We start from the raw sequence: 23,933 nt of genomic DNA, 5'->3' as shown, positions 1-23,933 counted from the left end.
TTATGATGTCTGTATATTGTTCATGTTATCTAGTATGTAATTTTTAGCATACGTATCATATAATTTTTAGCTAACATAAAATAAATGAATTACATATATAGGAACCTGAACCCCTTTGATGAGGATCTTGCACAGTGTCATGGAACATTAGGTATAAGTCAATACACCCTATAGATACCATTTATTAATTGATTTCTTTCTCTTTAATAATAAGCCAGGTTTTAGCAACAATATTTGGTCAAAACTTTGATTTTTTTTCTCATCGAAACCAAATGTTATAGCTCATTCCACCTTCTCGACCCTCCTATATGCAACAAATATAATACAATTATCAACACTTGAGGCCCAGTTGGGCTTATTCAAAATTTAATCTCAACATCAACTTTAGGGCCGACTTCTTCATTTGATGGAGTGCACGTACCACCAAATAGGTATTTGTCAGATCTGTCTTCCTTGAGGAAGTAAAATTCAGGAAGAGGAGATGGAAGTGAGACATGTAGTGTGTCTAAAAGAGGGAGATTAACTAGAGGTCAAAGATTAGGAGAAAATTCAATAAAGGCATGCAATTTTTTCTTGCTCAAGGGGGGTCATGTTCTTATGATGATCAGAGCATAGGTAGCATCGAGGTGCCCTTGAGGTACAAACATCTATAGAAACAATGGGTACCCAAGGAACTTCCTCCAATAAACACTGATTTTTTTGTTAACGAGAGGATATATCACATAGCACCATCATCATTACATGGTTTGGGACTATTTTCCATGGATGACATAAAGGTCTGTTACAACAAAGTTGCTGAATTGATGGAGTATGTCAGACCTTATTACAATTATAAAAATTGGATGCACATCATTCGATATAAAAAATGTATGCATAGGTATGCACTCATAGCGAATTATATACAATGGAAAGATAATGATCAAAGTAAAATAGTGGCTATGTACATTGATAGAAGACCAAAAGCAACATGAAATATTGCAGGTTTAATAAATAGTACATGACCTGGGTCAACTAATAAGCAACCCAATTACATATTTGAGGTGCGTGAGGGAAATCGTGTATTTGTATGTGCGATAAAATCAATAAGTACAGGGGAAGAGCTACTAATCGATTACAATTTGAATCACATAGATACAAACAAAGTTACTATCATGGGGGTGGTACATACTAAATACCATTTAAACCAACCTTCAATTAATGACTCCAATATAACATTTTATTATTAAGTTTTTTTTCTAAGTCTATTGGTTTCATTTTACTAATTTATTTTTTTATATTTAATCTTTGTCACAGGGCGACATTCATCTAACACATAGCATAGACATGGATGTAGCTCCCAACCCTTCTACTCAATAGGTAAACCTCATTGTAATTGTACAAATTAGATAGAAGCAAAATGTTATATTATTATGTTCTTTTCTTAAGGGTTTTCGAGTAATTTTGATAATGTTACTAATATTCTTGTCACGGGCGGATGTTTGGGGAAAGGCACCTACATTACCTGATGACAATACATCGATGGACTCACTATTATGCGATGATGACATCGCATATTCCACAAACCTTGTCGGAATGATGAGAAAGATCCAAAAAAAAGTTAATAGAGAAATTATTGCTCTGGCATACCAAGTCCCTCAAACTGATGCAATAAAAGAGAGGTTACAACAATTGATGCAGAGAGCACAAAACATGCAAGTAAGCAGTAATGAAATCTTTAATTATAACATAAGTTCAAAAATGGTTTATATTTTATACTCTTTTATGTCAGGAACTAAAATATGTATGTGTTGTTTTTATAGGAAATATTGCGTCCTCATCAAGCTAGTGGCCATGATCAGGGTAATCCAGGTAGTTTAGGTGATGTCCATGTTCCATACATTAAAAAACTGCCTTAAAAAATTGTTCCTAGTTCCTCATTGTGCTCTTGGTGCTCCTGCACCACTGTGTTATTGCTCATATATTTAATGTTTTGTATATTTAATGTATTATTTTTCAGGTGATGTCCATGTTCCTGTGCAAACACTGCCTCATCAGATCCCATCATCCTCACCTATATTGCCAACTAAAATGTCGGCAACACACATCATACAGACATCCAATAGTGCACATCATACTAACCCCGGAGTTGGTAGATACCTATTTTTCTCTCTTTTTTGTTATATATTTATTTCCCTTGAAGTGTTCTTTCTTAGGGGCATTTCATAGTGGATTCATTTTCTGTAGCAAGACATGCACATGAGGATGCAGAGGCCACTAGTGGTGATACCATAACAACATTTCCCGGATCTTCCCATATTGCTAGTACGGGAACGTTGCCGGTCACATTTCTGGTGACCAAAGATTTGCTTCCCATAAAGATAGAGAAGGTTCCAAGTACTTTAAAATTATTATACTATATAGAGTAATAGTAATTTACTTATTGATCACCCATTTTGGACTAATCATCCCATGATTTATTTGTAGGAAATGATATTTTAAGAAAAATCTTAATGAAATTACATTGGAGATCTTCAGGCCCACCACACATAAATGATCGAATGAGCAAGATAAAAAAGTTAAAAGATGAGCTCATAAACCATTTAGCTGGGTTGTTCAGAAATGACACATTCGAGAAAAGCAAGGTCCTTGACCAAGCTGACAAACATCTAAAGTATGTGAGGGACCAGTATAGGAAATATTTAGAGAAGAACAAAAATTATGAGCATCCCCCATGACTCTAGAGAGGGAGTGGAAGGACTTGATTTTGGATGCAAAGGAGAGAGTTGAAAAGAAAAAAGGAAATACAGCACCAGGCAGAAGAAGGTATGTGATACTATTAAGAATGTAATTATGTACTAATTACTCTTTATATTTATATAATCTAACATATTTCAAAATTTTCATAGACTGCTCGACACATCAAAGGTAAGACTAGAAAAGCATGAGCAACACAAACTCGACTCTGGTGGTTATATGAAAGTTGCAACATGAATTGTAAGTATCAATAAATAAAATATTGCATTGAAATAATAAATTGCAAACAAATTTTTTAATCATTAAATAATACAAGAAAAATTCATGATATTAAGCAAAAAATGCAAGGCTCTGAATTCAATAGAGTGCCCACATAAGATGACATAAAAATTGCCTCCCAGGAGGGCTATAGAGCCATGGCTGAATGTCTAAAAGGATTGAGTGGGCAAACAGAAGAATCTAGTGCATCCATCAATCATGTAGATAAGCTAAATGAAAATTATTTAAAATTGAATACTTGAGCAATAATCTATTCGATGTTAATTTCCAACATAATGTGACTATATTTGTTTTAAATAATCAAGCAATCATAACAATGCACATGATATTGGAATGTAGCCTGCACAGGGTGGAACACAACCTGTGTTGGCATATGATGAAGTGGTGACAAAGTATGTTGTCATTGATGTCAATATGTGCTCAAGAAGGTACATCGGTATGCACCGGTATGAAGATTGGAAGCAGTTTTGGTCAACCGAGATAGAGTGGACCAGTGTCGGGGTTCACTAAGTGTAACTACCGGTTGGTAGTCTCAGTTCAGTTTTAGGGTTTCCAGTATGATCTTTGTGGTGCAATCGATGGTGTTTTTTGAATGTTAAGAATAAGGATCAGGATGCCACATCAGCTATGTGCATGTGAAGGATTTCCTTGAGGATTTCACATGTGGAGATCAAATGCATTGAATGCCTACCTCGGGAATGTGCAATTTTTTGAGCGGTGTATGAAGAGCGTGTGATGGGTTACCATTTTCTAGATGTGGTGAAGATCGGACAACGCAGAGTGACTTGAGATCTATTTATATCGTTTCATTCTATGTAATGTGTTTGGACGATCAGATTTGGACCGCTTGAAATTGTAAACCTAAAATACTTAGGGTTTATGTTACCGACCTAATTCTTGTCTATAAGGTCGGTGAGTTTTGATATTGTTGGTGTTGGCAAATGGTGTTTTTGTGTTTACATGTTGAGATTCTTGCCAAACCAGAGTGTGAAACTTGCAGAGTGCGATTGCAGAGGAGAGGAGCTGAAAAGGATCTACCTTAGCAAGTAGTGTTGTTATCAGATCAAAGCTTTACCTCTTGACTTCTAACCATTTCAATAGAAGGAAAATCCCTTGACCGGGTAGCTTTAATAGGCTTATTGTAAATCCTCTAACTAGGTGACTCAAGTTCATTGAGTTCTTTAAATCCTCTAGAGAGGTAACCTTTAACAAGGTTTCAATGTTTAACAGGGTTTATAGCCATCCCTTAATTGGGTGATCTCTAGCAGGATTGGTTCCTAACCGAACCTTATTGTAAAGTCTTTAACCAGACTAGGCTCCTAATAGAGCGGAATTCAAAAGAGTTCAAAACAAGCTTGTGGGTATTCATACCCAGCGTAGTTTTTCCCATTTGGGTTTCCACGTGAAAAATCTGTGTGTCATGAGTTGTGCATTTTTCATGTGATGATTCAATATTCTTTGTTTAGGCGATTATACATGTAGAGCTAATGGTTATGGTATTAATGATACAACACATGCATATGTGTTTTGGTGAAGTAGTTATCAAGTGTTGAATGATATTTGAAGTATTCATTTTTACTGGTTTTGTTGTCTGAAGTCTTACTGTGTTTAACTAATATTGCCATGGTTAAGTTTAGTGATGAAGACAACCGGTTAGCATTGTTTTAACTTGATAAGTTGGGGAGAAGTTTTTGTCTGTACTGATTCACCCCCCCCTCTCAGTACCAGTTAGGGTATCATTTGTTCATCATTATTCATCAATTGGTATCAGAGCGACTCCAGGTCGTCGGTGATATAATCTTAATTACTTAAGGCAAAAGATCCTGCCTTAATGATGAAGAGGGAAGGTCCTAAGTTCAATAGGGATAACTTCAAAATATGGAAGGATAGAATGAAGCTTTATATCAAGAGTTTGGCTCCTCAACACTAGAGCTATGTTGAGAATGTCTATGTAATCCCCATAGGCACTCTAATCGATGATCAGAAAAGAGAAATTCAAGAAAATGGTCAAGTCATGGAAGCCCTTATTAGCAGCCTGTTTGATATTGAGTTCATTGATATACAAGATAAGGACACTCCTAAGGATGTATGGGACACACTAGAAAACCATTTATGGTGGTGATGAGCATGTCAAGTAAGCTAAGGAAGAGAGCCTTAGAGGAAAATTTGAAGACATGAAGATGGTTGAAGGAGAGACCATTCAACAATATGGCATAAGGATCAAAATTATGGTTGGAGATATCAAGAGCACTAGTGGAACAATTGAAGATGCCACCATTGTCAGTAAAGTTTTGAGATCATTATTACCGGTCTATGCAATCAGAGTTGCTACTATTCAGAAGCTAAGGTCTATTGACAAAACCAAGGTATCCTTAGACTATATCATTGCAAAGTTGACTGCATATGAGTTGAATAGCTATGATGGCAATGTTCAGAAGACTGAGTCATCCTTTAGAGCATCTACTGCACCAACCAGAAAAGGAAAAGAAATAAGTATTGGCAAACTCTCACATGGTATTAGAGCTATTGGGGCTTCATTGATTGGTTTTGGGAAATATCTTGGAAGGCTTCTATTTTCGAATCTGAGGTACTGCGCATTTTGGAGGCATTCTAAAGCATTTTTGACCTCATCATTATGTCTAGGAGGCCATTTCCATAAAAATTGAGTATAAACTTGACCTATTTTGGCGAAAGTCGAATTTTGGGTGTGGAGGAATTTTTTTGCCCAATTCGAGCGGTATGATACGGAATTTCCGGATTTCTAAAAATAAAAAAAAATTCTGAAATTTTTTTTTCCAGTTTGAAAAGTTTTTTTTGAGAAAAAAAATAATTAAAAAAAATAAAAAATATCATTTCTGGGGAGGTCCGTGACCTACCCCCCCACTGTACCTCATGAGCTATGTCTGCAGAAGATTGTAGGTTGCAGCAATGTCGGCGTCGTACTCCATGCAACATACTCTCACCACTGGCCACCGTGCCTCCCATCCCTGATAGTCTCTCCGGACTAGAAGATCTGGTTCTTCAAAACAACCATTATCATTTAAAGGCCAAATCACAATGATATTCATGGACGTCTCTAGGAAAAATTATAAGAAACAAAGAAAGCATACCCAACATAGTTCAAAACCCAATAGTAGAGTGAATGCCGCCATAGTAAGTTTCTTTAATAAAGATACAGTGATACAAAAGATAAGTCTGCATGAAGGAAGAAATGAAATACATACCATGCAAAGAAATCATGCCTTCAAATCCAAATCAAACCATGACATAAAACCCTTAGTTTGAGTTCCAAACCACAGAAATATGCATGTCGACAGAAAGCCTTCCTCGAGAAAGCAAAATGCAAAATGAACGCAAAAATTTAGGGTTCACTAATTTTTCCCACATGCCCTAAAAGTTAGGGTTTTGTTTTGTTTTATTTGTTTTCAAATATATGCATACAATTGTAAGTTGTGGTCAAGACTTAATATCTTGTAACCTAGGCAATCCACCCACATGCATAGGGGCCAATGATTTTTTTTTTGAGCTCTTTGAGGTTCTTTAGTAAAAGTTATAAATTAATATATATTAATTAAGATTTTAATCAATTAAAAATCTTAATTAGTATATACTAAGTTATAAAGATGATCTCCAAATATAGTTATAATTAATATTTAATTTTAAAGATTAATTCTTTTAAATCTTAGTAAAAATATATTAAATTATAAAAGAGGTAAAAAAGGAAAATAAATAATTTATTTTAACAGTTAAAAATAAAATAATTTTTTATATATTTTAAGTGTTAGAATAAAGTTATTTTAGGAGATAAAGGAAAGGGCATACAAAATTTCAAAGAAAGGGGATATTTTTTGTCTTCAGAGCTATATTTGGCAATAATAGATGACATGCAAAATTTTCAGAGGTAGTGTGCTTTTTCAGAGCTATTTTTAATAGTTGTAGCAGTTCTATTTTCAATAGAGAGTTACTCATGCATATAGTTTCAATTGGGGAGTTATTTTTAGTAGCAAAAGCTATTTTTGGCAAGATTTCACATGTGCTTTACACACTATTTTGGGAAAATTCACCCAAGGGTTTTCCTCATCCATATTTTTTAGTTCAGAGGCTCAATTATGTTTATCTCGCTATTCTTAGGAGCTTATTTTCTTTATATTCAGCTCTTCTCCTCATTATTCTTTTTGGTTCTTTCTTTTTGGTTACACACAACAAAAAACACTGTAGTTCAATATTTTATCAGTTTTCACCATTGTAATAGAGATTATTTTTCAGTGTACAATAGAGAGTTTCAGTTTCCTTGTCATTTTTTCTTGTTTTCTTCATTGTCAGATGAATGATTTGATAGAGTTATTGTGATTTTTCTTAATCCTTTGCTCCATCTCATTTATGCTTTGCATAAATAGGAAGATTTTATAGTAAATTCAGGTTGTGGGTTGTGTTCATCTAGTTTTTGATCAGTTGCATGTTGTGAAAAAATACTTTTCCTTCATACAACATTGGAGAACTTCGAGCCTTCACATGAAATATTTATGAATTTCATGATCTTATTTGATTTGTGAGATAAATTAGTTTCTTCGTTGCAGTTGGTTATAGTTTTAGGACAACAAGTAGAACTTCATCATTTTGGTGTATCACCTCCATTAGGATAGGTTTTTTCATTACATGCAAGCTTTCTATCCCTTTTCCCATAAAAAAATAAACTGTAGGAGATTCATCATAAAGGAAGCCGACCTATAATCTGAAGACTCACCTTCACTTTGAGCAACCATAGGATCGAAGGTGTTTCCATGTTTCACAAGATTGTTGTGTTTCATACTTAGCATCACAGGCACAATCCTTCATGACAACAATTTTTGGCATGCCTGGTGGGAACCAAAACTATTTTTCAGTTCAGGAACAAACTTATCTCAACCTGTTATTTTGGGTATTGAATAGTAGTTTTCAGCATAAATACCTGGCGACTCTAGGATCTTGGCTTTGAGATCAGATATTATTAGCATTCAAAATATATACCAACACTAATTTAGATGGCTCAAAATCCACCAAGGAATCAGCCATTTGTGTCATTTGATCAAGGTAACCCCTTGACTTTGATACAATATGATGACATACCTTTGGTTGCATTGAAGAGTTTACCATATTATACTAGTGAGGACCAGACAATGATGATATATCACATTAGAGATATTGCATCATTGTGTGCAGTTCACCATATCATACAAGAGAATGTTGCAATCAAATTGTTTGCCATGTCATTCAAGGGCAAGGTACTGCAATGGTTCAAATAGCTACCTATAGCTTCTATCAGAACCTGGGATCAATTAGGAGTTGCTTTGAATGAACTCTTTGAGGACAAATCCAACATTCTGTCATTAATAGAACAATTATCTACAATAAAGAGAGCACAACACGAGCTCATGTCCAATTTCAATGATCTTTTCCAAAAGACATGGAGCAGGATTCCGACATTAGTAAGACCCACCAATGACCATGCTTTCTTATATTATTTGAGATCTCTTAGTAGCGATATATCTGTACTAATCTAGTCTATGGGAGGTTTTACCTTGATTGATGCTTTTAATGACTCTATTAGAGCAGAGAATAGTCTAATTCTGGCTGGGAAGCTAGCTCCTAGAGCTTTTGTGCCTATTCTTCCAGAAATCCTACCAAATATACTATCCCCAACCCTAATTACAACTTCTATCCCAACCCTAGAGCATCAAGCAACACCTAAAGATTTTGTTGTGTCAACCCCTTCCCAAGAAATTCAAGAGTTAAAAGATATGATACAAACTTTTAGAGGGAAGTCAGTCTTCTGTCATCCTTCTGAGATCCCTTACCAATCTGAGATACAAGCTCAACCTCATAGTTATTGCACTTATATTAAAGAAATCCAAGGTCAAGCCCTTTAGGAGCATCATAATTCCATGTTTTCTGAGTACCCCATGCAAGACACATATAAGGAACAAGGTCCATAACTTTGGGAAGATATTCCTATGTTTGCATTAATGAACTGGAAAGAAGATGATGTATGTGTAGAGAATCTAGCAGAAGGAGAGACTATCATGGTTTCTAGACAACATGCTGATAGTATTGAAGAGGATGAGTTGGCCTATCAAATTTATCTTTGTGAGCAAGAGATGGAGGACCAAAAAAGACAAAATGAAGAGAATCTTGCAAAGGTGATGGCAACAAAAAATGAACAAATGAATGCTTTATCAGTTCAATTTCATAAAGATCAGATTCTTTCAGTGCCTAGTTTCAGCCAAGCACCTCCAGCCACAATAGCTTCTCCTATAAAAGAAGAGGTAACACATACAGATAATAGTCACTATGATAAGGTAGATCTATTTTTTGAGGAAGAAATGGTTAGCAATCTAGAATAACAAACCAAAGAGAAATGAATGATTCATGTCGATCTATTTGTTGAGCTTCCTTTGTTTGTTGATGATGATCAAGATATATGTGAGCTAACCTTTACAATTGAAGATAAGAATGAAATAATCCATCAAGGAGAAATAAATGTGACATAGGAGCCTGCACTCTAAATAGGATGTCCTGTTAGGCACTTATTTAGAGAGGAGGACAACAAATAAATGCAAACCATGCTGAATTTTGAGCATGAATACCCAAAAGAGAATTCCCCTAAGTAATGTTAGTGTAGGTTTTTATTTTCCTAGTTGGGTTTATTATTTTCCTTTTTTCCTAGGTTTTTCCTACACTTTAATTAAGTTTTCTTAGGTTAATAAAGCATGTTTACTTAAGACAAGTGGGTATGGAGGTGTTGGCATGCTATGAGGAGGTGCATTTACTATGTTTAGACCATCATGGTGGTCTCTCCTCGTTGGTCGGTATTGCCACCTCCACCCCTCACTTGAGTCTATATAAACATGCTACCTTGCTTGTATTTTCATATTGGATATTGGGAGATTTCTCTTGATGCTATTCTATCATTGATAATTCACATCAAGTTTCTCTAGTATTGTTATTTTGTCCATATTATTTCCAATATTTTGTTCTAACACTTTCAATTTGATTCTGGTTTAAATCCGTTTTCTCAAATTTTAACATGGTATCAGAGTTTGTTTTGAAAGATTAGATTATTGTAGAGATATTGTAAAATATTACTATGTTTTATTTTGCATTTTTCATGATTTGACAAACTAGCAAAGATTTATGAAGATCCAGTAATATTGTTTTACATATATGTTTTTTTTGTAAAACAAGGTTTTTCAAGCTTAGATTTGTGAAGGAACTTTAAAATAGTGTGTTTTGAGGCCTAACACCTTTCTGTTGTGTTTGGAAGACCCAAAAACCTTTATTTTCATATAAAGTGTGTGCAGATCGGACACCAAAAGCTTTGCATGTCGTGTTTTCTTTGTTGAAGGTGTTTTTTTACATTGTGGCCCCATCTTCTGCAAGTGATAAAGAAAAACTTTCTGGGTTTGTTTTGTAATGGAAAAAAATCATCTATGTTGTTGCCATATTTTTCATTAAGTCAACATATATTTTGAAAATGGCATCGAAAAGCTTCAACTAGACCCCTCACCATTGTAGTTTTCATTTTTGCATTTGGTCTTTAAATGAGATGTTCTCAGTCATACAGAGGTATTTTTTAGTGCAATTTTGTTTGAAATGGGGTATTGTTTCGTTCTCTTTGCAGTGGTGTAATCATTTATTTCTTAGAAGTTACCAATGTTCCAAAAATTAAGTTTTATCAGCAGATCTTAAGGGCAATCTCTATTTTATGAACTTCAAACCACTATAACTTTCACATATGATCTTGGATTTAGGTCATTATTTTTTCGAAAGTGAATATGTTTTCAGTTAAAATACTTTGGTTTTGGTTTGATGTTCATATTCTGAGATATTATTTTTGCCTTCACTATTTGTGTCCATTTTTTGGACTTTGTAAAACTCTGGAAAATAACTCCAGCATTGTAAATGCACTAAATTATAAAGTGCCACCTTATAATATCTGGGTGGGGTGGTTTTTGATATAGTAAAAAGGGGGGGTGGTCCAGTGTGTTCTCTCTGAGTTTTTCGTCTCTCTTTCCTACACAAGCAATCTTACTTTTTGCATTAAAATGGATCAAAATATATTACCAATACTCACACCTTACAACTACTATGAGTGGAAGTCAAAAATGACAATCTATCTTAAGAAGTTGGGGTTGTTTAGAGTAACTATGGGACTTGAAACTGAACCAACACTAATTGCAGAAAAGCCAAAATGATTTAACAAATGTGATGAAGCTTATGGTACTCTATGTATGTCTATATCTTCTGATCTTCTTTTTCATGTTGAATCTGCTACAACTCCAAATGATATATAGAACACATTAGAAGGGTTGTTTAGTAAACAAGATGAGTTAAGGGGACACCAATTGAAGAATGAGCTAATAGGGATAAATCCATGTAATTTTGATACAATTCAGGACTATTTCACAAAACTAAAGGCTGTAAGACTGCAATTGAAGGCATGTGAGATAGATAAGAAAGATTTGCAATTGATTCTAAGCAGTCCTTCCAAACTTGGTCCAAACTATTCAGTTTTTGTTTCTACTTTCTATGCTACAAAATTGCCTTAGGAACCAGCTTTAAAATGCCTTCTCTTGACGATTTTGCAAAAGAACTCACACAAGAATAGGATAAGCTAATTCAAATGGGTATAATTAAGCCCTCTAAATCTCAAGCCTTGGTTGCTAACCAAGGTACAAAAGATCAAAATGGTCTTTCTAAGCAAGAAAAGAAACAAAAGAACCAAGGAGAAAAAAAGCAAGAACATAAGCCACTTACTTCAAAAGCAACTAATGATGCATCTTATTCAAAGGGTGACAAGCCCAAGAAGGAGAAAACTAAGTGTTCCTATTGTAAGAAATCTGGTCATGATGAACATAAATGTCTAAAGAAGCAAATTGATCATTTGACTCATCTTCTAGAAAAGAACAACATCAAGGTTCCTGATTTTGTCAAACCAAGTTCATCTCAGGAATCTTCAAAGGACACAAGTAAGGGGAAAAGAAAGGGCAAGGCCCTAGTTGTTGTTGCTTCCCAGCCTAGTTCCTGGATTATTGACTCGGGTGCTTTGCACCATATGGCTTCATCAAAGGATAGTTTTTCCTCTTTGGATTCATGTTCTATGCCATCTATTCTATTGGGTGATGACACTCCTGCTGAAGTGCATGGGATGTTAAGATTCCCAAAGATACTGAGAGAGAAGGGGGGGTGAATCAGTATCTTGTCGGTTAATGGATTTTCTTAACTTATTAAATGAAAAGCATTCCAAAACTGTATACTGGTAAACCAAAATTAATGCAGTAAATAAGAACAACAACCACAACATGAAAGGCACACCATAACACAATAATTTTAATGAGGAAACCCGATGTGGGAAAAACCTCAGTGGGATTTGTGACCCACAATATTCATTTACTAGCCAATATGAGAATAGTTCTGTTACAATAGGTGACTGCACATGCAGGAAGGCCAACTGCCTAAAGCTCACTGCTTAAATACAAAAGAGAAGTCTCAATGACTTACAAAAATGGATTATGCAAATCCAACATGATGTACTGCTACAAAAGGGCATCTGCTATGCCAGATCCAGTACCAGTTTAATCTCTCCAATAATCATAAACCTTACTTCACAATTTGCCTGAATATTCACACATAATATCCATCAGATATCCTATCTTCAAATGTTATCTAAGATATCATACTTATATATGAGCCTTATTACAATATGCCTTGTCGGCTTACAAAAGATATTACAATTATTTACAAAATAAAATAAATAAAATCCTGTCAGCCAGGATGCCGGTGAACATCTTTGTCATTGTCATTGCCAGTGTCTGTGTCTGTGCCAATGTTTGCCGGTCCCATAGGATTGTAAGGTTGCCATCAATGACAATACCTTCAACCAACTACAATTTCTCATTGGAGTGTGCATTTGCCAACAATCTCCCCCTTTGGCATTGATGGCAACACTCATGAGAAAAATACAAAAAGTGTTGTCCAAAAAAATGTCTTACCAAAACTGTCAAAACTGTGTACTCTGCGTGCTCCCCCTGAGCAGATGATCTCTTCGTTATCCTTTTTTCTCATCTACTACTACTCCCCCTTTGGCATCAATGACAAAGGCTTTCATTCAATGTCAATTGAGTGTAGTTCCTATCTAGTTCCCTGTGACCGGTTGATTACAATCTGATAAATTTCTACTAAGGCAACATTCAAACTATTGTTGAACCTCTCACTGTCCTTTATTGCTGCTTCTGTTCTCTGAATTGTACTGCTGAGAAAGTGCATTTTCTCTTCCGGTGTCTTAAGTCCTTCAACAAGAGCCTCAAAAATCTCTTTTCTCAAAGGGATGATGATATCCAGTTTAGGACTTAGTCTGCACTTAAGTTCTTTTGCCTTAAACTTCATCCTTTCCTTGTCTTTCTCAATTTTTTCTATTTTTCCTTCAAATCTTGCAATTTCCTGTTCAATTATTGATATTGAATCCGATGAACCTATCAAGTTGTCAGCAATATCTTTTATTTCCTTTTGGGCTATGTTGATCTCTTTATCTATATCTTTTGTCAAAATGTTTATTTTGCATGTGTCACTATACAATTTCTTGAAGTCCAAAATTGTTTTTCCTAATACTGGTAATAAGGTTTCCATATGTTCCTTATTCTTCTTAATTGTTTCCTCAAAGAATTTTTCATTTTCCTTATTCATTTTCTCTCTGAAGGTGTCTTCATTTATCTGATCCAGTGTTATTGGGTTGCCGGTTATATACTTGGACAATGTGTCTAATTGGCTCAAGGAATCTTTGTTTTCTATGTTATACTTTGAAGCTATCATCTTCAAAATTGGTAAAGTGTCATCTATAGCCTTATAAGCTTGTGCATTGCACTCTGTTATTTTCTTTATTGGATCTAATAGTACCTCTGTTACATTTGTAGGTCTAAAATCAGTCATGGATGTTCCAGATGATTGTCCAACTATTTTTACAATCTGTAATCCGTCGGTGGTAGTGATAGCTTTGCTTTCCTCTTTCTCTGGAGGATCAGTTTGAGTTTGCATTTTTACTACCAAAGGCTTGGGCTTGTCAGATGTGTTTGGTGGTATTGTCTGTGAAGGAGCTTGTTGCTCTGCCTATTTCTTAATGATTTTCTTAGTATGGACTTGTTGCTCTACTGGTTTCTCAGTGTCTTCTCCTGATGGTGTCTCTGTTTGTGCCTCTGAAGATTTTACTATGGTGTCCACTACCAGATTCTCTTTGTTTAGCTCTGTACTATCTACTGTCGGTGACTCAGTAGGTTTTCCAGTTTCAAGTAGTTGTCGGTGGCTGAGTAGATGCATTGGTATGCACACCTGTGGTCTCTTCCTTTCTTGTGTCCAGGGGTTCATTTGATTTTTCAGTTTGTTGTTTTGCCCCAATTCCAATGTTTTCAACTCCAATATTTCCTGCGGGTGGTTCAGTTGCCATAGTTCTTTTGTCAATTGTTTCCTTATCCACCATAATATTGACTTCCTGTGTGTCAATATTCATTGTATATAGCACATTAGAATCAGGATTTATATCCTCATGCAGTGTTTCCATACTCTCCATTTTCGGTTGTGTGTCAACAGTTTGTACCGGTGGAGTATTAGAAGGAGGTGGGGGTAAGTTATCTGTCACCTTTATGCTTGGAGGTCCACCTACCTTAGCTTTCCCCTTACCCTTGTCCTTTTCTTTTTGATAGACTTTAAAAGTCTTTGGTCTCTTAAGCTCTTCTTGTTTCTCCTTTTCAACAAAAAAATATATCCCATGATAGTTTTGATACTTAATATAAGTACACATCCAATAGCCAACAAGATGAGAGGTGGGGGGGGTGAATCATACAAACTTAATCATCCATAAAAACATCAGATTCAACCTTGGTAACATATATATCAGTGATATAATCAAAACTGTCAAACATGATAACTCAAAAGCATATGAACAATATAAACCTCATAACACTAGATTTAACGTGGAAACCCAAATAGGGAAAAACCACTGTGGGATTTCGGACCCACTAAGAAATATACTCTTCTAGAGTATGCTCAGTTAAAAGTAAATCCTATTAAAGATTACAAACACATTGCTAGATGTGACCCGGTTAAGGGATTTCCTTGAAATATGTTAGGAGCTTCACCTTGTTAGAAGTGACCTTGTTAAAGGATTTCAAACACTCAAATAAGAATGTCACCTTGCTAGAGGATTTACATATAAGACTGTTAAGTCCACTCGATTAAGAGATTTTCTGCTACTTCTTAAAATAACAGTAATAAAAATATGTCTGCAACTTCACATCTAAAAATGCTAAAGCAGATTCCTATTTGTTCAATACAATTTAGACATAGAACTAATCTTGTCTATCTGTTGGGCATCTATACTTTGTTATTCTAACAGGTCTTCAAGCTTCTGTGCTCGGTAATCACTATGTAGCATCCCTATGCAGACACTTGCCCACATACCTTGTTTATCAACAGTTTCCTATTTATAAACAATTAGGTAACCGCTTAATCTCCTTGATCACATTTCCCATGATCAATCATAGCCACCAGATCTTTAATCTTGTCCAGTTTCAATGCATCTTTCGATCTGAAAATGTTTTACCCCACCTTGGAACTTGTATAATAGTCTTGGAACTTGTGCCAAGGTATTGCGGTTCAATCTGAGCTGTAGATCTTCATGCCAACTTTCCATTGCCTTAGATTCATTAACAAACTTCATGCACGGCTCACCAATCATTGATCTGCTCCAGCTCATCAGCTTCTTTCATTAAATACCGCATGTAAACATTTAATGCATTCTGTTATAGCTCAGTTACAACTCGGTTACAACTCGGTAAATACTAAACTTGACTCGGTAGACATTCCGCCTTCATTAACTGATACCGATAACCTTAGGGTTTACTGACTAGGTTCCTTAGGGTTTACCGACTAGGTTCTTTTCTCGGTAACATAATATAGTATTAACCTTTACATTTTACAACATATGTATTATGTTAAAACAATCTAAAACATCATGATCTCATCATTGTCTGACTTGATAGTAGTTGCCCATTGAATACCTTATTCATCCCTTTATTCATCATATTCTTTCCTGTGTCTTTTACCGACTTCTATATAATCTTTATATCATACTTCTCAAGATATGGCAACATCATACTGAATTAGAAAATCAATTTCTTGACATCAATGACAAAATAATAATATCAAGATAGTAAAACATCTTTAATCAGTTATGTCCATAATCATCAACAACCTTCTCAATATCCTTATTGAAATGCCAACAATCTTTCATTGTCTGTTATAATCTAATATTGCCAACATCCCACTTGTCTACAGTTTCTTTTGATATTTCATTTACTCTGCCTGCCATCAGTGCTACATGCTGGTGACCGGTTGAGAATACTGTCTGGTTAGCCTCACTGATTAATTAATCTATCTCTTTAATGGAGTTCACTGGGTGAACTACAAGTAGTTTTTCTATTTTTATCTTTTTATCTAATTCCATAATAGCTACCCTTCTAGCTTCTAATCTTTTGTATGTCATTTGGTATATCATCAACAATTTCCATCAAAAATTTCTTGTAAATATCAAGATGTAAAATAACACTATTTTCTATACCTTCTTTTTCATCATCTAATAGTGTGTTATACAACTTGCTGATGTTAGCCAATTTCTAATCCTCAGTTATCTCATCCAGAAGTTTGTCCACAGATGGAATAACTTGTTTTTCTTTCCTTTTCTTTGATGTCAACTTCCTTGACTGAGCCCTAACTGCCTGTTGTTTTTGTCTTGTTCTTTTTGGTGTAGGAGCAGGTGCCGGTGAAGGTTTTCTTTTCCTAACTACCCTTTTAAATTCTGTTGGTATTTCACTGTCAGAGGAAGTAGCAATCGATGAAAGATGTGCTTCCAGTTGTAGTCCTTCCAATTCACTCTCCTTAATACCAGTTTTGTTTAATACATCTTCTTTTATTGCTTTTGCCTTTCTTGTTCCCTTCCTCACTATCTGTTTAGTTTTCTTGATTCTTTTCTCAAATTAAATTTTTCTTTCTATGGTCTCCTCATTGCCAAAAACTTTCTCAGTTGGTTCCTTAAGCACTTCTAAGAGGAATTTTGCATAGGTTTCAACTATGTGGTCATCTACCTCATATCCCATCTCTGTGACCCAAACAGTACTAGGGATAACTGCCTCCATCCAAATTTCATCTTTCTTGATCACAAAGCATATCTCTTTTTGATACTTATCAACAATTGCTTGAGATAGTCTTATTCTTGTCTTCATCTTTGTTTTAAAAGTTTGAAAATATTCATTTATGTTTTTCTCCCTATCATCTCCCATGTTGTTCAGTATGTCTAGAAGTTTTATTTTCCTACCGATATATCAAAATCAAAGTCTTTCCTACCGATACCGGGACATTGCTTGGTAATGTACAACATTAAACACACAAGCAGGTTGCCAAATCTGAAAGTTCCTTTCTTATCACCTTTGATTTTCTTCAAATTGTCTATCAGTTCATCTTTTAGCTACTCACATACATCAATCATAGCATTGTTATTAACCATGTCATATGCACTTTTGATACATAAGCTAGAAACAAAGTTTAGTCTATTTGCATGTGTAGCCTTATAACCAAGAATCATACTGACAAATCTAACATTCATGTCCTTCACATCGTTGACTCTTAGGGATCTTTTATCAAATGTTGTGCCGGTTAGGGTCATCACAATGTTATTTGGAACCTTTTTAGTTTTATTAGGCCTACTACCAGTGGAAGGTAAGCCTGTCACTACCCTAACTGCTTCTTTGGTAATCTTATGGATGGAATCCAACCAAAATAACTCTCCATGAACTCTGCTCAAGATGATCCTTATCACATCCTTAGGAAAACCAGGGATACTAAGAATGTCCACAAAGCCTAGGGTTTCCACTATCTTGTGTTCCGGTTTAACATTTCTATGTTCATTACAAATTATAGTCCTATACATGTTCATTATTTCTTTAGCTCCTAGTTCCTCAATATGACAATGTATATACATTCTAGGATCTTCTACATAAACTACTTCCTTAGGTATTTTTGAAAAAAGCTCCTAGGGTATCATCTTTCTTCGTAATTTTGGGAATAAGTTTGAACATGGGTCTAGGGCGCTTAATAACTTCAATCACAATAGGGTTTACAATAAATTTAGGTGCAGAGGAAGAAGCCATAGTTATAAATACCTTAATCTGCCTTTAGGATGATTTACTTCACTTTTTGTTGTGGATGCCTTCGCTTAGGAATTTCGTGCTCTCTGGAGATTTGAATGCTCGGTGAATGAAAAAAGAGCCAAAACATTTGCTTTATAATGTTATTTCCTTCAACTGCCACATTTAATGTCTGCTGGTTAAGTCAAAAATTAACTCATCTACCGGTAAAGAAGTAATCCAACTTCTCACCATCAACCGAGGGTAAATTAGTATGTTTTACAGTTTATTGCCATACCCCCAAAAGGTTTTTCTTTAGTTAGATGAAGAGTCTCCTACCGGTGGAGTGATACTTTGTTCTACCAGTGAAGGAATAGCTTCACTAACATTCATGTCAGCCTTTCTAATCCATTGTTTCGAAAATTCTTGCTTTACCTCTTCAACCTTCTTTTTACCTTTCAAACTGGGTCCTTTGTTATTTGCCGATGATGTCTTACTTCTACAAAATTTTGCAATATGTCCAATCTTGTTACAAGCATAACAAGTCACATTGTTTTTCTGAATAGCTTTTCCATATCCTATGCCGGTATGTGTTCTGCATTGATTAGATAAGTGTCCAAATCTTCCACAAATATAACATCTTACATTCATTCTGCAGTTTTCTGAATTGTGTCCAACTTTGTTGCATTTAGAACATTGACCGATAGGTGCATTTGTGTTTTGATAGTTTCTAGATCTACATTGGTTTTCTCTATGACCATACTTGTTACAATTAAAGCATTTTACATTGAACTTGTAAGCATTAGGTTGTCTTACTGGTTTACTATGATCATGGGTGTTTGCAATACCGAAGCTCTCACCAACTTCAAAGCCAAGGCCATTAGTGTCACCATTAAGTTTCTGATTTTTCAGCATGTCATCAAGTTCTTCTGAACTTTTCTTGAACTTCTCCTTGTGTTGATTTGCAGTAGCCAACTCATTTTCCAAGAAATCTTTCTTCCTCACGAGTTCAGTTTTATCATGTTCCAAGTGTATCATATTTGTTTTTAAGATATCATTCTCATGACTGAGTCTTATATTTTCATTTGCAGCATCATTGATTCTTCTAGCTAGATCATCTTCATTCTTCTTTCTATCTTTAATGTCTTTACAAAATCTCATGGTCATATCTTGCATCTCATTCTTCATTGTACTATTTTCTTGTCTCAATTTGTTCACAAGGTCATTAAGAGTTTCTTTCTCATCATCATCACTCTGCATCTTCTCAGAAAGTTCTCTTCTTTTGTTCCTAGTAATAGTGACATTTTTTTGAAGTCCTTGAATGATTTCTAGTGCAGCCTTTAGATCATCTTCAAGTTTCATATTCTTCAAGTTTTCTGCATCATAGTTTGCAAGAGATGTTTCTAGTTGCTTCCTCAAGTTTTCCATCTCTACCAATGTCAGAATCTTCCTCAAGTTGTTAGGCTTTTGAAAATAGAGGACCAGGCTCTGATACCAATTGTTAGGATTCCCAAAGATACTGAGAGGGGGGTGAACCAATATCTTGCCGGTTAATAGATTTTTTTAACCTATTAAATGAAAAGCATTCCAAAACTATATACTAGTAAACCAAAATTAATGCAGTAAATAAGAAAAATAACCACAACATGAAAGGCACACCATAACACAATAATTTTAACGAGGAAACCCAGTGTGGGAAAAACCTCAGTTGGATTTGTGACCCACAATATTTGCTTACTGGCCAATAAGAGAATATTACTGTTACAATAGGTGCCTGCACATGCAGAAAGGCCAACTGCCTAAAGCTCACTGCTTAAATACAAAAGAGAAGTCTCACTAACTTACAAAAATGGATTATGCAAATCTAAGATGACGTACTGCTACAAAAGGGCATCTGCTATGTCAGATCCAAGACCGGTTTAAGCTCTGTAATAAACATAGACCTTACTTCACAATCTGCCTAAATATTCACACATAATATCCATCATATATCCTATCTTCAAATGTTCTCTAAGATCTCATACTTATATATGAGCCTTATTACAATATGCCTTGTCAGCTTACAAAAGATATTACAATTAATTACAAAATACAATAAATAACATCCTATCGGCTAGGATGCTAGTGAATATCTTTGTCGATGTCGGTGCCGGTGTTTGTGCCTGTGCCGGTGTCTACTGGTGCCATAGGATTGTAAGGTTGCCATCAATGACAATACCTTCAATCACCTACAATTTCTCATTGGAGTGTGCATTTACCAACATGGGAGAGGGTCTGTTGACGTGGGCGAAGGAACATTTTAGGATGTCCTTTGTATTCCATCTTTGTCAACTAATCTCCTATATGTCTATCAGATCACTCACACTGGCTCTGCTAAGCAGTTTGAGTTCACTCCAAGCATAGTGGTAATTAGTGAGATGCATAATGGGTCTACAATTGTAGTGGGAAAGGTAGATCATCAGTCTAGACTATATCACTTTTCTCACTTTGTTCCTGATTCTCCTTCACTTGCATTTCTTATTCACTCAGATGAGGTGAGGCATTTGTGGCATCAACGGTTTGGCCACTTGAACTACCTCTACTTACAGCATCTCAATCAACATGACATGGTTATAGGGTTGCCTTCTATTTGATTTTTTGATGGAGTTTGTCAAGGATGCATTCTTGGCAAGAACCCTGAAGAAAAATTTGATAAAGGCAAAGCATGGAGAGCCACACAGCTTTTGGAGCTAGTTCATAGTGATTTAGTAGGACCATTTTCAAATCCTTCTTTCAGTAGGGCCAAATATGTCTTGACATTCATTGATGATCTTTCTCGGTACACCTTTTCATATTTTCTCAAACAAAAGTCTGAGGTCTTTGAGTCTTTTTCAGGAATTCAAAGCCTTTGCAGAGAAGCAATCAGGGAAAACCATCAAGGTTTTGTGCACCGGTAATGGGGGGAATATGTCAACCAGAGGTTTGAGCAGTTTTGTATCTCAGAAGGCATTGATCTTCAACACAAAGTTCCCTACACTCCACAACAAAATGGAGTTATAGAACATTAGAATCGGTCCTTGAAGGAAATGGCTAATTGTATGATCCACTCAAGATCATTGGCACCTCAGTATTGGGTAGATGATTCTCAGGATCGCAAGTCCACTTCAGGGTATTGCTTCTCTCTTGGTTTTGGTCCAGTTTCTTGGTTGAGCAAGAAACAATCTACTATTTCTCTTTCATCTATTGAGGCTGAGTATTGAGGAGAAGTCAATGCTGCTACTAAGGCCATTTGGCTTCAGAACAATCTCACCGAGTTTGGCATTTCCTTTCAAAAGCCTACAGTCATCTTTTGTGACAACCAGAGTGTTATTCAGATTTCTCGCAATCTGGTCCATCATCAATGGACCAAGTACATTAAGATTCACATGCACTACATTTAGGAGCTGATTCATGAGAAGGTTTTTGATCTTCAATACTGCTCGACATCAGATCAAACTATAGACATCTTCACCAAACCCTTCACTAAGAGAAAGTTCATTCATTTGAGAGATTTTCTTGGGGTGCAGCAGGTGTTCTCTTTTGTTGGGGGGGCTTCTAAGTTTCTCTCTCTCTCTCTCTCTCTCTCTCTCTCTCTCTCTCTCTATTATGGGGGGGTTTACTCTCCTTTGTTGGGGGGGAGGACTATGTACATGGGTACCTCATCAAGCTTCATTTGTCGAGACCCATATTTTCACCCACCTAAGCTATGCTTAAGGGGGGGTGTTAGTGTAGGTTTTTTATTTTCCTAGTTGGGTTTATTATTTTCCTTTTTCATAGGTTTTTCCTACACTTTAATTAAGCTTGCTTAGGTTAATAAAGCATGTTTACTTAAGACAAGTGGGTATTGAAGTGTCGACATGCTATGAGGAGGTACATTTACTATGTTTAGACCATCATGGTGGTCTCTCCTCATTGGCCAGTATTGCCACCTCCACCCCTCACTTGAGTCTATATAAGCATGCTACCTTGATTGTATTTTCATATTGGATATTGGGAGATTTCTCTTGATGCTTTTCTGTCATTGAACATTTACATCAAGTTTCTCTAGTATTGTTATCTGTCCATTTTATTTCCAATATTTTGTTTAAACTCTTTCAATTTGATTATAGTTTAAATCTGTTTTCTCAAATTTTAACAAGCAATAGGTTACAATAGCAAAAGAGATTGGCATCTCAATCACTCAGTCACTTATGGAGGTATATGAGCATGACCAACTGAAAGAGGTAGAAGATCTATTTTTCATTCCTAAAGAAGTTATCCAACATTATCTAAGGCATATCTTCAACCTAATGTTATTTGTAGCTACCCAAAAACATTGATTGTATGACATTTTGTCAAGAAAGGGTAGTTACTTTTTAGATCCAGTCAATGGTTTCATTTGATCCGATGCCATTTCTGGTTAGCATAGGATAGGATAGGTTTATTTTCATTTTGTTTTCAATAGTGCATTTGTCGCACATCATTCAGTTTTGTTTTAGGCTAGTTTGTTTCAATAAGCAGCTGTTGCACAACTTGTAGGCTGTTTTGGGGAGTGATGCTTTATTTTGTTTTGTTCCTGTTGTTTTCTATTTCAGTTTGGGTTTCATGGAGCTATTTTTTAGAAAGAAGGCATGACTTTGTACCCAATCAATACAACTAAGGCAACTGGTCTGAGTCTCTTTATTTAGTAGGAAAACACCCTTGAGAGGTTGCCAAAAATACTACCAAAATTTTGCTACAACTAAATTTGGTGGCATAATGCAGGCCTTACACATTGCACTTTTAAAAGGTACATAAATGTTTTTAATCATACTTCATCATTTATCAAAATTGATTATACAAATGAAGAATTCTTTCAAATGCAATGTATTTCAATAATGTACATCTTAAAACTGCATAAAGGAGAATCTCTTTCATTTTAATAAAATGCATAAGGGCCCACACAAGTCGTGGGCATGACTGATAAAGTGAAGAAAGCAGAATGGTATACAAATGTTTAAATAGAGAGAGAGAGAGAGAGAGAGAGAGATCTACCATTGCCTTTGAATGACAAACCATTGGTTTGTTGAAGCCACATTCTCGTATCTTCATGCTCTTGATGCTCCTAAAGACCTATAGGGTGTGAAGGATAGATGTGTTAGAGCTCAAGATCTTTATTCCTCTACAAGTCTACTCATACACATATATATCAGACTACAAATGGAGAAAGTTAGATCAGATCAAGCAAGAGGATTAGAGATATCAAAGTGACAAATCATCAAAAGCTTCATGAGATTCTTATTTTTTCTAACTTGTTTGTTCAGTGCACAGATATAGGACAAATTTCCATATCATGAATATCAAGTATGTGGGAAAAGTTGGGCTCCCACAAGGTTTGAGCTCAACATATAAGTCATCACTCACGGGGTGACACTAATCAGTTGTTAAACCAAGAACACAACAACATCCATGGTCCCATATACTATCAATCAATGATAGTATAAATTTCCATCCAATGACAATACATACAACAGTGAGTGAGGTTGCATTCAGTTTTCAATAGGTGACTAGATTCATTATATGAATGAAAAAGATAAGAAAATCAATGTACCTCATATGATCAAAGAGCTTAAAATAGTGATCAATGTCTGTTTAGAGCATAAGGTAAGGTGGTGTTGATAGAGCATGTGGAAGACATTATATAGTTTTTTCAAAGCACAATCATCAAGGATAGGTTGC

Source organism: Cryptomeria japonica, chromosome 9 (assembly GCF_030272615.1).
Source record: "Cryptomeria japonica chromosome 9, Sugi_1.0, whole genome shotgun sequence".
Classification (NCBI taxonomy): Eukaryota; Viridiplantae; Streptophyta; class Pinopsida; order Cupressales; family Cupressaceae; genus Cryptomeria; species Cryptomeria japonica.
This window is presented reverse-complemented; position numbering follows the sequence as displayed.